Source organism: Tympanuchus pallidicinctus, unplaced genomic scaffold (genome assembly GCF_026119805.1).
Source record: "Tympanuchus pallidicinctus isolate F22 unplaced genomic scaffold, pur_lepc_1.0 scaffold3, whole genome shotgun sequence".
NCBI lineage: Eukaryota > Metazoa > Chordata > Aves > Galliformes > Phasianidae > Tympanuchus > Tympanuchus pallidicinctus.
The window spans coordinates 34,702,184-34,719,660 of NW_026294747.1; the positions used below are offsets into that span (position 1 = coordinate 34,702,184).

A 17,477-nucleotide genomic window follows, 5' to 3' on the forward strand; every position below is an offset into this window, starting at 1 on the left:
ACTGCACTGGAATACTAAGAAATAAGATATGTCCTGCTGCTGTGTTATGGTACTCAGCACATATGTTTGTTAACTGATTCTGGGACATGTGCGTCCTGAAAAGCTCTGATAGGTTGAGGCATATTTAATTTTAGTCTGGGGTATGGTGCAGTGTGTTTAGTGTGATTGGCTGTTAAAGGCTGAAGTCTGTTTGCCAAGGATGGATTATAATGAGATTTGGCCATTGAAATTAAAATCCCTCTGGACAGATCTTCATATTCATTCATTTGGCCCCTCTCTCATACTTAGGTCTGACAACAGTATGTGTTCCCATCACAGCTCAGTAGTTTCTTCTCCGCATAACAGATGTAGGTATCAACTCATTCAGGTACTCACATCTTGCATGATTCAAGAATAGAAAAGGAGTGTGATACTGCATCATTCTGGTGGGTATCACACCAATGCTTGAATCACGGGGGGTCACCATATAGTTCATGCCCTTGGCCCATTTTCATAATCACGAAGCATTGCAGATTGTGTAAGAAAATTGAGAAAATGCTTGTGTTGACCTATTTTAAATAGCAGTTACTTGCTCAGTGGCATATGACTTGGATAAATTTGAGTAGACTTTTCCTGGGATAGCAAATAGCATCTTCCTCATATAAAAGCAACCCCATCTGTCAGTTTCAAATCCATTTTCTGATAGAAATGGGATGTGATGGCTGCTCAGAGAAAACTTTATTGTTTTAACATGAGTGAAAAAAAATACTATTGTATCTAGATTGAGGTTTAGCTGAAATTTTCTAAATTATTTAATCTGAAACAGATGTATATCCTGTAAAATTTAATTCAGAATGGTGGTAAATCTGACAATGGGACAAGAAACTGAAAGCAGTTTTCTGAATGGCAAGTATTAAGCAATAATAACAAAAGATGATACTGCAAATCATACTTGTAATAAAATAGAGTATGAATAGAAGAAAGGATGAATATGTTGTAACAAAGGTTTGGATCCTGCAAATGTGCACACAACAATTTTCATTGAAAGCTATGAAATTAATGATGTGTATAAAGCTATTCAATTAAATCTTTGAGAGACTGGAGCATAGACTTTTGAACTGTGTTGCCTCTCATTAAAATCAGTGGCAGTCTCAACAAATGCAGAAGTTCAGGAGAGAAAACTGAAGACCGAAATCATGCACTTAAAATATTTAAATTACTTCAGCAGTGCACCGATACAGTGTGTTACAATTTTCTTTTGTTTCTGTATTTCAAATTTACCTCTATAAAAACCTAGAATTAATGCATAGGTCAATGTGTCTGCTTGACTGTTTGGTCAGTCAAAACTGTGAAACTATATGTGCTTGTGAGAATGGGAAATGGGGCTCAGTATTTCATTGATTTGTTATACTGAAAGGAATTAGTCACATATGTCTTGGTGCGTATAAAACATCTGAATTTTAGAGACCTTAACTAGAGATTCAAAGTAGTACTTGGCATTGAAACACAGTCCCTACCTAAGAAACAAACAAAACAGGGAAGAATGTGTTAAAACCCACCAGTGTCTTGTTGGCCTGAAGCCAGGAGAGCAGACAGATTTCATATTGACCTGAAGGTTCAGCGTATTTGAACATGTAGCCTCAGCTGTGATATTGGATTATGTTATAAAATTAGGATCTTTGCCTAAACAAGGAAAGTTTTGATGTTTCTATAGATTACTGTCCCAGGTATACCACGTAACAGCACAGAAGTGAGAAATAGACATATCCCATTGCAAATGTAGTTTTGCAAATCAGCTAATTACCAAAATAGGAACCTGATTATCAGTGCAGTGTACACACAACCTGGAAAGGATCAGCTTTGACACCTCTCCCCTCAGGCGATTAAGATTTATACTTCACAGATGCAGAGAACTGAGTCCAAATCCACTTCACTTCATCTTCAGAGTAACAAAACTTTTCTCATGAGGTGAAGGCTTGACACAGTCTCTGAGCAGGAATAACCTAGATGAAACAATCAGTGATCCAAAATATGAACACTTGTTTTCCATTTACTCTTTTGGCTCCATTGTGAGCAACAAGCATGAATTAAATAGAGCAGGAGTTCCCTTCAAATAGCAGTGCTCCATCATATATTCTCTCTTCTCGTAGAAAAACTACCCAAAGTTCACTCTTAAGTCCTGGGGGATAACGATAGACAAAACTGAGGTCCAGAAATCATATCCTTCTGTTCCTCATGTGAATTAATAAAACAGGGATATTGTCATGAAAGAAATCTGAGACACTGATGTTATCTTTCCTAATACCTGCAGCTGTGTTTAAAGTAGAAGCACAATTAAAAGTAACAGAAGTAAGGCAAAACTACTTGCTTCAAAAACATTAATAAGTGGAAGTGGAGAAAAAAGAGTGGCAGTGCTGGTTTCTATTCTGGAGGCAAGATCTTCTCTTGCAGGTACTTGTCTTTGGAAATCAAGTTGTGTGTAGAGTTTCTCATTCTTCCTGCTGCTACATTTTGGGACGATAAGATGATAGGATGGTAGGACAATAGGTAACGGCTTTAAGAGGTTTAGGTTGGTTATTAGAAAAAACTTCTGAAGAGGGAAAGGTATTGGAATAGGCTGCATGGGGATGTGATGGAGTCACTATCTCTGGAGTTTTTTGAGACAAGGATTGTTGTCACACTGAGTAACGTGGTTTAAGTATTATGGTGGTGATAGGTTGAAGGTTGGACTAGATGATCTTAGTGGTCATTCCAATGTTATTGATTCTGTGATTCTATGATTTGATTCTATGATTTTCCAAGTTATTTAAATCTGTTTTCAAGATTTTATTTAACGGAGATACAGTTGATTTCTAGCTCATAGCATTCCACACAGAACTATTCTAGATGTGCCTCCATTTGAGTTAAAAGATCCGCCTCAACAGAGAATTTCATCCAATATGTTAATTTTCTGAAATGTTTTTAGAAGGATGTGATGTTCTCTGTCTCCTATGACACCATTAGCATTGTTTTTTCTTTGTAAATGAGAATGGATTCACATAACACAGAACTAAAATATCTCTTGCAAATAACCAAGTTTTACAGTAGAAGTAAAATAAAAGTCTTTGTCTTCAGATTTCTGATTAATTTCTGGTGGTTCAAAAAGAAAAATAGCCCTCCATAATGACTTCTGAATTTCAAGGCTGTATTACATATCAGGACCTGTTTCTTTTACCTTTATTTTTGTTTTACTTTATTTTCACTGCTTTTCATAATGTGCTTTTTTGGTGTGTTACGTTGTGCACATATTTAAATGTGTTAAATAAGTTCTGATATAAAAAGGTATCAAATCTGAGACAATCTTTTTAGATTAAACAGAAAAAATGCCAGTTGTTGATCAGAGGTGTGACTGTACCATGAACTGCTTGTGAGAAACAGTTTTTGCATTAGATACTATAAAATGTATAATTTACAGTTCTGTATGAAATCATGGAGTTGATTGTTTTATTATATTTCAGTGTAAATTTTTCATCCATTTCAGATCAAGTAACATTCTCACAGAATACAGGTTTTGTACTGATATGATATTTCCTAGCTGTAGGCATGGCCTGTCCCTACTCCTGGCTGTAATTTACTTTTTGGTCTCTGTCGCCTTGAGCTTGCCTTCTGACTAGTTTGTTGAATGATGTGCTAATCCATTATATTTTTCAGACAAGTGTATCGACCAGTATAAACAGACTGGAGGGCACAAACCTAAATGAAAGCTATACTTCCTTGAATCATTTAAAAAGCTCCTGCAGTGGTGGCAGTGCAGAATAACTTTACTCTGTACATTACATATAAGGAGGAAATTTCAATAAATAAAATAAAGATTGTAGGGCGTTGGATGAAAATGGAATTTTTGTGAGCACATTATGCTGTTTTCCTCATGGTTGTATTTAGTTAAAGCAGGAAGAGACAGATAATGTTAGTCAGCCACTTTGGGATGTGCTTCTAGATTATAAATTTGAAACTGAGCCCCAAGCCCTGCATTACTTGCCATTTTCTATTGTCCAGGCATCTCACAACACGATACATGTTTGGAGTCGTGTACTGTATTGAGAAATTTTTATACCAATAAAGACTGGAGTGTAACATCAATATGGAACTGGTAAAACTGTGGGTAAAAATGTAGCTGAAGACAGGTAGTCAGGCATTGAGAATCCAATTCCTGGTCATGAAAAATATCCTCAGGTAATTTATCTTAAAAAGAAATATCAGGAGAGTGACTTCTTTAATTTGTATAGCTGGTGCCACATACTCAGGTTCCTACCTGTCAAACAGTGAATTAAAATTACAATAACAACACGAAATTTTGGATGGTAATTCAAATCTAATCTCTGCACACAAGTGATATTATGGAAAATGATGTTTTTCAATTAAAACTGCAACTCTGCAAAACTGTAGTAATCCCATGATAACAAGAAAGCAGATCATTTTTCCTTCAAGGCACATTTGATTCATTTCTCATTTGGAAATAGTTAAGCTACAGAGTTTCCACAGAGTTAAGTGAGGCATAATTTTAAAAAATATCCTTATATCTCTATTGAAATTGAAAATTTCAAGGAGGAGAATTAGATGTTTCTTTCCTAAAGGAAATCTTTTTTAATGTATTTTTTTCTTTTGTTTTTGTTAAATTCCAGCAGATTGAGAGCAAAACTGCCAGATTTCTATTTAATAATTCACTTTCAATGCTTTTTCTGTATCACAGATTTTAATTTTTCAACCAAAATGAAGGCTGCTTATTATCTACTAACTACTAAGAGAACCGTAAAGCTTAACATTCATTCAGACATCTTACAGGTTTTGAAAAGCTTCAAAGATCTGCTCTTACACTTTATTAAAGGAATTAAAAGTCCATAGTTTCCTACCCCTTACAATCACATAGATGATATTTATCATTTTTATCATTTTATTCTGTTCCGAATCTATGTTTTGATTGTTACTTTTGAACTGATGATGCTGGCATACTCACTTCTCCCAAGATTAGCATTGTGAGATGATGATAGAAATGATATTTTGGCCATTGAATTCAGAAAATATTTTTATTAAGTTCTGCTGCGTATATACATTTTAAGTGTGGATTAACTGTCCATTAAAAGAATTATTAGATTTTCAGGGTATTTTTGGTGCAGGGGACAGGACTGCATTTCTTTTATTTTATTGAGCTGTCATCACAGGTTATGAACATGAATTAGATAGTGGCAGCTATACTCTTTCCAAATATGGCTGCTGCTGTTTTAATTAGTGTCTGCTGGTATGTAGAAAACTTAATTTGAAATGGGCCTTACCATTCTGACTGTTTCTTCCCAGTCTATGAAGCATTTTAATCCATTTGTGCTTTCAAACTGAGGTAGCCATCCTTCACATCAAAATGTCTGCACCTTACCAGATCCAAGCTGTCCAAACTTGACTTTGCATCTACACAGATGGCTGTAAACATGACAGTGGAATATTGCTTTGGCTTCACTTGATAGAACTGAAAATTGTCCATGCAGAACTATCCAGAATTTGTAGAAGATGTTATTTTTAAGTTTATTGTTATGAATATAGCAAAGAACTGAAATTTAATAGCTATCTATGTCAGTTTAAAGAAAAATGTGTTATTTGCTTCATTTCAGTGTCTCACACAAAAATTACTGAGCAGGAATTGATTGCTGTACCGGAGGAGGAATGGAATGCTTGTAGATTTTTCAGCCAATTTTAAGCATTTTTAAAATAATATATTCATAGCTAGTACATGCAATAAATAATATGCATCGTCACTAAAGCAGGACTTTTTGAGTTGAGGCCTTGTGAATGACAGCTTTCTAAATAAAATGAAAGTTTGAAAAGGTTAGTATACTCCTGAAATCTTTATTTTGGAGCATGTGACTTAAAGCATGATGTGCAGAAAGCAATGTTTCCCTTATGCAGCTCAACTATTTGCATAGGACTTTGCCGTTTTATAAATGCCAAGAAGCATAAATATTGATACACCATGCTTACCTTCCCATATGCCTTCAGTTTTGTTTTGTCTAAATTATGGAAAGGAAGGTACAACTGTATGCACTGTTTAAAGACATGTTTCTTTCCAACCTCTGCTTCCTGAAAGCATTGTTATTCAGCTTCTTCCCCTTAATTTCCCACTCCTTTCTCCATGCAAGCATACATACAAACACATATTCACACCGTAGTCTGCGGAACAGTTTTTGAAGGGCAAGGATATGTTTTTTGTTGAGTATTTTACATACTGAGGAAGCTGTTTACCTTCCAATAATACAAAAATAACCCCTAAATACATCATTTTAAGCTGATAGAAATAAATAACCCTCCTAAATAAATAATAGAAAACAAACAAAAAAAAAAACAACAAACAAATAAAGAAACAAAAAACACCCTACAATCTGTAGCTTAAAAGGTTTTACAAGATAAAGAAGTTATATGAACAGTTTAATTGTATCTGGGAAACAGATATACTTAAAATGCTGGAATGTTTCCTTGGTGCTGTATGTTCAGGAAAGAAATACAAGATTTATGTATAGAATACACTGTTTTTAATGAAAGGATTATATCTACATATTTTTTTCCTGAGTCCTGGCAGAAGACATTGAAAGATGAAGTGTCAAATTATTTGTTTTCCCCTCATAACACTGCATAGCCATGAAAAGTGAATTTGTTGTTGTTTCTGTTGTTTTAGGGTAAATAAAATGAATTATATCACAGCCGTGCTTTTTGGCAGATGGATAATAAAGTCTTCAGCAGAACAGACCTACCCTGTTCAGTGTGCCGAGTGCTACTAAACAAATAATGTCAGATGCATATGGGGTTGGCCAACAGGAATTGAGAATTATAGTCTGCAACACAAAAACACCTATTTCAAATCAAGTGAGAAAGTATGTTGTGGGATTGTAAAGCTGCAGTTTGACGTATATGGGTAACTTAACTGTCTTGCAAGGCAGAACACACCCCATCTTTTAATAGAAATCTTCAGTCTGTACTATTAAAAGAATTATGTACTAAAAATGCTGCTTTATCATTTATAAAAAAATACGACTATTTATTATCAAATTGGCCAAATGAATGAAAAGACTATTACAACTATTACTGTTGAAGTTTCTACTTTTTTCTAAAGATCCAAGAGTTTGTTTCCCCCTTGAGGTGCAGCAGGATCTTTTTGATTGCACAAATCAGAAAAGGTTGCTTTGTGCTCAATTTGATGTTTATTTCCCTCATGTCAAATAAGTAACCAGTTTCTGCTCAGTTTGGCTTCTGTGTTGACAGTAAGCAGCCTCTCACAGGGCAAAAAAAAATAGTTTGCATTAAATCTCCACCCAGGACATTGTGAAAACAAAGTCATTATGTTGTGTGTGTGAGATCAAAAGCAGATGATCAATATCAGAAGGATGAAGTGAGAAGAAAATAGTGTCAAGCACTAATGTAAAATCGCGTACATGTAAAATGTGCATCTGAAGTAACAGAAAACTTTTTTCTCATTTCATTAGATAGTCTTTAGATTGTTGTCTGCATTAGTGGAAGCTATACAAAGACATTTATACATATGACTTCCAAATGATGATTTTCAGAAACTTCTGACTCTAGGACATGAGCAGTATTAAACTTTAGGAAAAGAAAGTATTTTTCTTTCCAAGCAAGTATTTCTGGAAGTGTTGGGAGAAGAGGCATTTGGAATGCAAATAAGGCTAACAAGAGGTAATAATCCCAAAAGTAAATGCATATGAAGAAAAATTAAATAGAGTATAATCCTAAAGTAAACTAAACAGAATTTCTGTAAGGATATATAGCCAAAATGAAGAATACCCAGTGAAACAGAAATTGCCATATAAATAATATTCCCCCAAAATATACATAGTAGGGAGAGAAAGCTGATCATAAAGATACAGTGACTGGATATGATTGGGCATTCAAGTACTAAACCATATGTAATAAAGTTTTCATAAGAATTTGAATTGCAAATAAGTTCAGCCTTCCTTTGTCATTTTTCTATGGTGGTCAGACCTGATATTCTCTCCCAGTATGTACGTTTTTGGTAGAAGAGTTTTTTTCTTTTTCTGGTGGAAGAAGCAGAACCAAGCTGCTGCTTGAAATGGGATTTGAAGTATTCATAAGTGATGTTAAAAAAATTTTACAGCTTAGAGCTAAAAATGAATACTTACAACTGTACCTGAAAACGCATTATCAGATCTTAAAGAGGAAAGAGATATGGATATTTGGATATTTTCCTCCTATCACATTTAAAAATGTAAATTGTGACTTACATTCCTAATTACTGTATACAATACTCAAAGGAATGAGTTTGTTTGCTAAGAATCTGGATGGAATTCCAGAATTGAATAATCAGAAAACTATTGCTCATTTTAGGGAAAATTTATGATATTGTAATCGTACTCTACATTATATATTTCTTCAATGCTTTGGTTTTGCACATTTTTTAATCTTGAAAAGTTGTGTATCAAAGGATGAAATAATAAGGGGGGAATGCATGCTGTTTCTTGGCATCTGATCTTTTTCTCTCTTCCCTTTTTTTTTTTTTTTTTTTTTTGATAGTAGAGGAGGGCTGTCTGGCTCAAGACCTGGCATTCTAGCTCTCAGGCTAAACAACCTCTAATAGCTCTGCCTCTCAAAGTCAAAATATTGATTGGGGAAACTCTGAATAAAGCACTTCAGAATAGGACTGAGCAGAGAGCATCTGTGATTGAAAACAAGTGCCCTTATTAGTTCTTTCATGGGAACTAACCTACAGGAAATTTCATTGCTCAGCTATCAAATCAGTATTACTATCCACATTCCAACCCCCCCTGACAGTTCAGAATTTGGATTACAACCTGCAGACCAGCCACTGATAGAAAAATTAGCATTTCAGCATCAAATAAGCACCTTACTTTCCTGTAGGAATTGGTTTGCTGCATCTTAAGACACAGTGTGTGCTTTGTGTTTTACAGGAGAAACACAATATGTGGCTTGCCTTTTTACAAGACGCTTCATTCAGTCTCTCACCCTTTACATGGAGTAGTAAAACAACTTAGAATGATCATAATCATAGAATCATAGCAGGGCTTGACTTAGAATAGGTACAATCCGGTGTCCTCTGAAAATTTGATAAACTACAAAAGACCTTAAACAGTAATCTAGAAAAGGATTTTTCTTTTTAAAATTGTGGTTCCACAGACTGAGAAGTTTTAGCCAGAAATCATTGAGAAGTTTTGTTATTTGCAAACATTCCAACATGAAAGCATGAAGTATAAGCAGCATATGCAGTATAAGCAATATATGGCAGCAATTGAGATACTAATCTGCTGATTTCATATATCAGATATTGACACTGAAATAACATTCACAACTCAGAAATAGATGAATTTTTGCCTCTGAAGTGCATCACCTCTGAGAAATCTTCCCACTGTACAACTTCCCAGGGGTTATGTCTTTACATGGTACATAAGCTATATCACTCCTTACCTTCATTTCCAAGTTCTAAAAACGTCTGCTGAAGTAGAGATAAGAATGACAGCAAAACCAGCCATTTTGGTTTTTGGGATATAGATGGGTGGAAATCTTGGCCAGTAGCCGGAGTGCTAAGGTACTACTCAGTGTCTTAGTGGCTTTAATTGTTCAGACCATGAGACATTTTTCCTGGTGTTATAAGGAAATATACGCAGTCCAAAAGGTGCTAATCTTAGCAGCCTAGCTAGCTCCATCTTTGAAATTCCTGATGATGTCTGAAATGCTTAAGAACAGTGAATCTTTTGAATTGAGCTGTTTTGCTACAAGTTCATGTCTGTGTACGTGGATGGCTAAATGTGATATTTTAATATGAACAGGAAATTTAAATGTGATTTCATTAATTAATAACATTATTTCAAAAGTGCAACATGCAAGATTATTGCTTCTAAATGAAAACTCACTTGTTTTCTTGTAAGAAATACTGATCAAGTGGTGATACCCAGCAACCAGGTGTATTGCTAACAAGTGTTAGGGCATACTTATTCAGTTGGTATAAAGTACAGCCTAAATCCTGTGATTATCTCAGTATCAAGGTAATTATCAAATCTAAACACCTAGAGATTTGGGATCTGATTTAGAGAAGCAGAGGAGCACTAACAGATGTTTCAGTTTCCTGTACTATCTCTTCAGTCTTCTATTTCAAGTCTCTTCTTGTCTAACATGGCTCATAAGGTGAAAGAAACTAAGAAATAAGGTTTGGTTATGTTAAGTTAGTTCTATACATTCTGGGGTTTAAAGCTGTTTCACCTTCTCTTTTTTAATTCCTGTCTTGTGTTTTTTTTAAGTGGTTTCCTTTTCTGCTACTGTATTTGCTAAAGTCCAGATTGCTTGGACTCTTAAACAATCATCACGTGTATTCATATGAGAAATAGTAAATATATGTGTAACTGCTTACACCTAAGATTTATTATAGAACAACAGAGATACCATAAGTAAAGCAAATCTGAAAGGAAGTTATTCCATTTATCAGAAGCATTCAGTCTTTTTATAAATAGGACAATAAGGAACTAAAAGCGTGCCTAACCATCCTGCCACACCAAGCAGCAAAGCTGACAATTCTGTCTTAACAGAGCACACAGCAGTCATTTACAAACTTGAACAAGTCCTCTGTAGGTATTCTGTCATGAGAGTGACTGAGTACATTTTATAATATACAGCATGCACAAAATTGAAAAGTCCTTTTGTTTTGACTAGGAGTTTCTCAGTAGAAGCAGGTTAATATGTCTTGTTGCTTTATCACTTGACAAAGCTGCATCTTTTGCTTCAAGCAGTACCAGTTCAAGAATCAGAAACAAATTCAAAGCACAGGAGAACTCAGTGTTCTGAACACCAAATGTGTCTGTTTAATAAAGCCTTTGTGCAGTCCCATATAATTTCTCTGCCACTAGAAAAATTTTGTTAGTCTCACAAATAATTTGTCTTAGTTGAATATATTCTCAGAAATTAGAGGCTTTTTCACATCATGTAATTAGTGTTTTAAAAAATAAATCTTTTTTTTTTTTTTTTTTGTGGTTTAGGAAGTGAGAGAAATACAAGCCATGTTTTTCTAATTATGAGGCTGTTGTAAAATAGCTCTATAAAGCAGATGTACTTTGCAAATTAGAAGTTGGATTCAATTCTCCTGCTGCTTTTAGGTGGTTTCCATTTCAAATTGTGGCAGCTGAAATCAGATATGATTTCAGCATGTCCCTAAGACAATCCTACCTGTATGTAAATCTTCCAGATTATTATTATTATTATTATTATTTTTAATTCATACATCACAGAGCTGTTACTTTCTGGTCTCTCTTGACTCTCTAGGTAATTCGTCTTTGTGGTAATAGCTTGAAGGTTTTGGAAAAGCTAACTACTGTTTTACTTCATTTATTTTATCATGGTTTTTATTAATTAAATTGATACTTCCAATTTCCATTTATTTGATGCTGCTTTGCAATATTCGCACATATTGATACTGGCTATTCTTTTACATGGTGATAAAACCATGTAACCCGAAGGGTTTCCAGTGGCTTTCCACATTACTGAATACTTTTTTTATAAACTTATAAAACCCTCAGTTCTGTGACTGCATACACGGAAACACAGTGACAGAAAATGATAAAAAATTAAAACGCTGAAAAGTCTAGGTGACTAAATGAATAAGAGGCAGTCTTTTTACATCCAAATTCCCTTATGAGATTCAACCTCAGGTCTTAAAAGGAATTACTTTCCTGGATTTCTTCCAATTATGCTCAGCACTCAGTGGCTCATGTTACAAGACCAGGACACCCACTTTGAGGCTCTCAGGGTCTAACAGGCATGTTCTCCTTGGCAAAGTCAGACAGAAGATTAGATAGTATGCTCATAATGACATGTCCTATCAATGTGAATCAGGTAGGCACTGAAAATCTTTCCAACTCCTTTTCACATGGACTATGAAACAATTTCCAAATCACATTTCAAGCTAGTTTTTAATGCTTGTAACATTGTATTGAGGTTGTAAAATGTTCGGATCGTAGTAGAAGAACATAAGCCATGGCAGTGAAATTTTCACATATGCTCTGGGCACATTATGTGTAGGATATACAAGAAGTTTGGGTTTTGTATCATTCAAACTCTGGTTTAAACTTCTGATTTCTGAAATAGCAACACTCAGAACAAGTTTGTGGAATTCTCATAGTAGTTCTGGGAGAGAGCTTTTGGCAAAGACCTGACTGAGGCAAGCAATTGCCTTTGTGCAGCTTGAGTTATACAAGTATCAATGATTTTTGTTCATAGCATTCCCTCTGTGAGATCCCATATATGTTAAAGGGTGCTGAATTTCATTTTTGTCTTCCTTCGAGGATGTTAAAACTTTATAAATCAGTTCATTAAGCCAGAGAACCTCCTCAATATTTATAATTTAAACTTCCACTGTATTTTTCTTTCTAAGATTTTCAAATACATTCAGTCATATTCTGTTGGTGAATTATTTTATTTTAGCAGTGCCAGGGACAGTGACTCAACCACCTTCCAGGGCAGCCCATTCTAGTGCTCATTATTCAGCATTTCTAATGCAGGATAAAAACTGAAAAAAAGTCCAGGAAATTCTGCTAATTTCAGTGATAATGAGTAAAAATAATAATTTCACCAATTACTATTTGCAGAAATTTCATAGGGTGTGAATTTTACATGGTCTGTGTATTCATTTGACTTACAGGTGTTTGTGGGAGTTCTCAGGGAACATAGTAGGCAGTCTTTTGAGAACTATGGTTAGAGCCAGTGTGACAAACATATAGCAAATTAAAAGTAAGAGCTATCATAATTATTTTATGCAAGAAGCTTGTTGAAAACTTACAATAGAAAGTTGAATAAAAGACCATCTGTATTTTATTGAGGGAATAAATCAAAGACTGCTCATCTATTTGAATTCTCTATTTGTTTTTTGTGATTTGTTATAACAAAAGAAAAATAGGAAGACTGATCTCTAAGCGAAGACAGAGTGAACCACCTTTCCCCTTATTTGCTTTCCCAATCATCTTTAGGTATTCGTATTCATTTTTCTTTAATGTCAGAGCAATATTATTATGTATTCACAGTACCATCAGAAGAACATTTTGTAAAAAATAGTCAGATGGCCTGTAATGAGAAGAAGTGACACAATGGTACTGTGTGGAGAATAGAAGATTATTTTTGTTTTCACTTCCTCCTTTTTTTTTTCTGTTTGTATTTTGCTCTTCTTAGGAACTGTTCCTTTCATCATCTTCTTTTATTCTATTTTTATATTTTTTATTAACTGTAATGTAATGTAATTGTAAATGTAACTGTAGCTTTTGGGTGCAGTGCTGCTGTCATTAGTTTTACAGTAAAAGAACATTACTAATTCCCCTGAATATGAGTCATTTGAGATCAGAAATTTACTGATAAGCTCCGTTATTATTTCTACAAACTGTGTGTTTTCTTCTGCTGGTGAATTTTTTGGGATGAGAAGAGGAAAATCCCCTTTTCTTCCTTCATATTTAATGAATTTAAAAACATAATTCCCAAATGAATTGTAGTAAATGCAGGGAGGCCAGATTAGATGATCTCCTGCAGTCTGTTCCAACATGAAATATCCTAAATATTCTTCTACATACAGACTCAGTGCTAGTTCTCATTTCAGAATGCAATATGAAATTCTAATCAGTACCAATACATTTTCTAGTACACTCCAGCTATACAGTTTGTCCTCTTGCATTGCTAAAGTGTCATTGTAGTAAGCTTGGCCCTTGAGTGCACATAATGTTCAGTGCTCAAATTATTCAGTTGGTACTGTATGCCATATTTGACTTACGTAATCTTTTGTATTCCAGTTTACTAACTTGTAAAACAATCTGATAAATATTCTGCAGTGCTGAGGACTGCAACAAATTCTTTCTCTAATATAGTACTAGCAACTGCCTGTCCATGTTGATTCTTAACATCAACTATTGTCAGAACAAATCTTAGTTTCTAACTTCATAATAAATCAATACAGTTGATTGCTAATTTTGTTCTCTAACATTTTTGTCTTCATTTTTATTGGCTGACTTTTTATCTGATCTTACAGCAGAACACAGTAATTTGAAAATATGTTATTTTCTAGGCTGTTATAGGAATTAACATATATGTGTATTTATTGATTTTCACATTAATGTGTCTCTCTATCACTATCTTCTGATGCATGTGTCCTGGATTAAAATTGCACTACCCAGGCAGAATAGAACATTATTACTTCCATTCTATTTTGAATCCCGTATGGTAAAATACATGCTTTATGCCTCATTTACTGCAAAATTTATTTTGTTGTAGTTTAATTAATGAATAATTGTGCCATTTGTGGCAAATGTACAAAATATTATTTTCTATTTTAAGCTAACACTGTTTAGATGAAGTAGATAAGGAAAAACATATCAATCTAGCATATCCATTTATAATTTAAGGAAAATTGTGGGGATTTTTTCTTGAATTATTTGTCTATTTGTTAAAGATGTTAAGTATTTTGAGTAGAAAATAACAATGTGGCTAAAACTTAAGAGAAATTCTATGCTTTTTAATGTGAGAGTAAACCTTCACAGTGTTTTATTGAACAAACAGAAGTAAAATAGGTATTGTCCCTAGACATGCTCTTCAATCAGTCACACTGCTAAATAGCTTTTAAGAGATTCCAACACTAAATCCTATACAGATAGCAGGAAATGTTTACTTGAGGCAGAAAAGCTTCAATAATGTTGCATTTTGGTACCAAAAAAAAGAGATTTTTTTTCTTTCTTTCCCAGGCAGCTTGCCTTTGGTGTACAAGGAAGCTTAGTAGAGATCCACGGTTGTAGACTTCCAGAACTTTATGATTCCTGTGCCAGGGTGTGAATAGCAGTACAGTGCTGCACATGACATAGCAGGTTTTGCTAAGATACATAAGTATGGAAAAAAGCACTTTATTGCTAGTGTTTGTTTTTTCCTTCTCTAAATATTGCTAGTACCAAGAGGTTTCAAGGAAAAGAGTACACATTTATGCATTTCTAAAATGTCTCTTCCATATTTATGCTGTGGCTACCACATTTGTATAAACAGAAAATTACTCCATTCATGCTTTATTAGCTCTTCTTTTGTACCACAGCCTTGACCCTAGTCATCATAAATTGAGAAATAGTGGGGAACTAATGGAGACAGATGGGAATATGGCTTGCCATTTACTCAAATTGGTAAAGTAATTAACCTCAAGGTGCTGGTTTGCAAGAAAAATTGTTGGAATATCTCAGGGCGCTGGTAAACAGACTCCTGCTTTAACCACTTCTGACAACTGCATCATAAACTAGACTTACTCTGTTCAATTGACCTGTCAACGTCTTGAGTCCAAATAAAGATTTGTATTACAATGCACTTGCTGAGAAGTGGGAGAACACTACTGCTGTTTCTTTTCAAATGGGTTGCTGTTCTCTCTCTGCTAGATAGGAGCTGGAATGTCATATATTCATTCTTCAGCCATTATATTCCTTAGAAATCCTCCATTACTGATTGTGTGACAGCTTTGTGACAGCAGATGGTAGTCATTTGGCTTGAGAAAATGAAATGAAAAAACATGGACCAGACTGACTGGGCTCATTTAGAACAGCAGTGGACAGAGGCCAGATCGAGTTTTTATTTATCGAGGGACATCGTGTAATGAAGCCAGTTTCTTTTGTTTTTTCCCCTTTCTCTATTTTCCCCCTGCAGATTGGGTGAATGAGGTAGATTCTCAACATATTATTACATAAATCAAAGGCAATCTTGTAAACAGGAGTATTTCGTAAAAAATAAAACACTCTTCTATGTGACAGCTTTCGAATTCCTTAAAGTTCTCTCCTCATCCAATTTTTTGTTCTCCCTCTCAGTTTAATGGTAACATTTACAGATTTATTTTGTACACATTATGAGCTGGGATATTATTTTTTCTAAACAGCAAGTTAAATCTTCAAGGGACATTTAGTAAGTTGGCTTGCATGGATTCAGCTCAGTAACTCAGTAAGAGTTTTGATCATTCAAGCGCATGCAGTTCTTTATTTCTTATGTTTTGATTTGCAATTGAACAAGCTATGATTTAAAAAAAAAACATTTTTGAGATTGTCATAAAATGTGTCTGGAAGGCATATGTCAAGGAAACATACAGAGCAATCTTCATCTAGAGTAAATACAGCTGTTCAGGACATGAAAACTGGAAACATAGTGTGGTATCTCAATTTGATGAAAACTCAGTTGGTTCTGAAGCATTCAAGGAGCACTCAGTCGTAACTTCTGTCCCCCTGATTTATCTACAGACACCTACAGTGGCATTAAATAATGCTTTGCTGGATAATGCTGGTTCAGTGGCATCATAACTACAGCAGTTTAAACAATTTCTTTAGGTATTTGTTTTTATGGATTTCAGAGTTCTAGGAAATAAACATGATTCCAAGTGAGTGAAATAATATATTTTAAAATACATCTATTTTTCTCAAATATGTCTTTTTCAGTAAATAATAATTTTTCTAATAATGCTCCCTAAAATTAAGTTTCTCAGTAGCCATTCTGATTTCATAGTTCATGCACTTTATATTCAAGGTAGTCTTCTTTGAAATCTGTTATGAGTTCAGAGACTGTGCCAAGGATAATTTGTCAGTGTCACCTGCACTGGTGCATTTCCATCAATGGATTAAAGATTTGTTAATGTGTAATTGATAAAGAAAACACCAAGCATCATTTTGTAGTGATGAGTAGTGGTTTAGAATAGCATTTTATATTTTTCTCCTGACAGGCATTACACTTTAACGGTTTTTTTAAACCAAAGTGTTCATAAAAAACAGAAATCTCATTGAGTTCTTTGATAAGTGTAGTAACCGTGTTGGTGAGTTCACAGCACCTAATCCATGTTATCAGTCAGAGTCAGTGATTTTTAAATGTATGGTCAAGTTATATTCAATTTTACAACTCTCAAGAAAGAAACAACAACCTATGGAAAAGGGGGTAAGCCAATAGCACTTGGAACTGAGGGGGTACAGTTCAGTAATTTTTTTAATCCTGAGAAGATATGCAAGTTAAACGTATTTGTTACCTGTGTTGTTTTCTTCTGTTTTTGAACATTTTAATTTATAATCAGACAAGAAGAACAGATGTAAGAGTTGTAATTTAATCATTTTATTGCTATCTTTGTATATTTTGAAGAATTAGGTATTGTACTCTTGGGAAGCCATATTTTATGCCTTGTTGGAAAAATGAATAATGTAATAATATGCAAAATGTGAAGTTTTAGAACTTCACTACTGAGTAAGGCATATAAACTAATGATCTAGTTAAAGTCCCTTGTGCACCATAATAAATATGGACTAAATTTGTCATTATAGCTTTAGACGGAGGTTTCAGGCTACAGATTTAATTATATCCTTTTTTAATATTCATAATTCTAAACTGCATAATTCCTTTCTACTATAAAACTGAGTGCTATATTAAAACAAACAAAAATGACAGATTACTAAATGTATATTAATGTGAAG

At 34.2% G+C, this 17,477-nt stretch overlaps 1 protein-coding gene across 3 annotated transcripts in view; it reads left to right on the top strand.

The window, feature by feature from the left end:
- Positions 1-17,477, top strand: part of NPAS3 (neuronal PAS domain protein 3) — a 596,309-nt gene that overhangs the window by 424,027 nt on the left and 154,805 nt on the right. The gene's annotated exons all lie outside the window — the stretch shown is intronic.